Below are 1,366 nucleotides of genomic sequence, written 5' to 3'. Positions count from 1 at the left end.
TAGTCTCAAATACTTTACTTTCACAATTAATTATTAAATGTTTTTTTTCAATGTCATGTTATACAGTTTACTGATAAGTATTTCAATGGTACAATTCTTATCAAAATTGTTTTCATACCATTCGTTAGACCAACTTTAAATACTAGTAGTTATGGTGAAGATTGTGGTGAGAAAGGGGCATAGTTAAGGGGCAGTATAATTAGATCTGGAAAATTAAACTTTCAAAAGAGAGAAAAATTGTGCTTAAACTTTAGCTTAAACTCACTTAAATTTACTGCCTCCACAACATCCAAAGGCAACCTGTATTTTAAAAACCAACTAACCTTTTAGAAAAAAATCCTGCCTGAACCGAAGATGATTTCTACTCTGTCACAATTTATAATTGTGTTCCTTAGTCCTACCATTCTCACCATCAAGTATAAATAAAAAAATGATACATTGATACTATCAATTCTCTTAACAATCTTAAATACCTCAATCAGATCCCCCCCCTCTAACCTTTCTTTTCTCAAGAGGAAACAATTTGAGAGATCTTAACCTCACCTCATATGACATCCCCTTCATCCCAGGAACTATTTTAGTAGCCCTCCTCTGAATCCTCCCTAAGAATTCAATGTCTTTCCTAAGGTAAGGGGCCCAAGACTGAACACAATATTCCAAATGTGGACTAAAAAGTGATCCATACAATGAAATTATAACTTCTTTAGGTTTGTATTCAATATTTCTGCAGATACAACCTAAAATCCTATTTCCCCTACCACTAACAACAGCACACTGCTTGGATGGCATAAGAAACTTATGAACTACTACACCAATATCTCTTACTTTCATATCACTATGTAAAATTCAAATTATGATGACCCACATGCATTATCTTACATTTATTATAATTATAAACTTCAATAAAATCAACACTTGTTCTTTTTTCTCAAAAGAAAGATTTTCACAATCCCTCTTTTATTCCATGAATCATCCCTAGTAGCCCTTCTACAAACTTTTACCAGTAAGTCAATATCCTTTCTTAAATACCTAGGTGAAAACTGTACACAGTATTTCAAATGAGGCCTGACTACTGATTTATAGACTTGTAATTAGTATGTCTATAAATAAACCCTAAAATGCTATTAGCGTTACCACTAGTAACAGTAGTAGGATTAGAATCTTTAATTAGTACATCCTGTGGTCTTTTTTTTTTCCTTGAGAATATCACCTAGAGAGGATTTGGGTAAGAGGATATGTCTTGAATACTTGTATCATTAAAACTGCATCCAGCTTAGAATTTTATTGGACAGTCAGCATGATTTCACTAAGGGAAAATCTTGCCTTACAAATCTTTTAACAATATTTGAAAAGGTTACTGCTTATG

This window comes from Limulus polyphemus, unplaced genomic scaffold (genome assembly GCF_000517525.1).
Source record: "Limulus polyphemus unplaced genomic scaffold, Limulus_polyphemus-2.1.2 Scaffold2632, whole genome shotgun sequence".
NCBI classification, from domain to species: Eukaryota; Metazoa; Arthropoda; class Merostomata; order Xiphosura; family Limulidae; genus Limulus; species Limulus polyphemus.
This window is presented reverse-complemented; position numbering follows the sequence as displayed.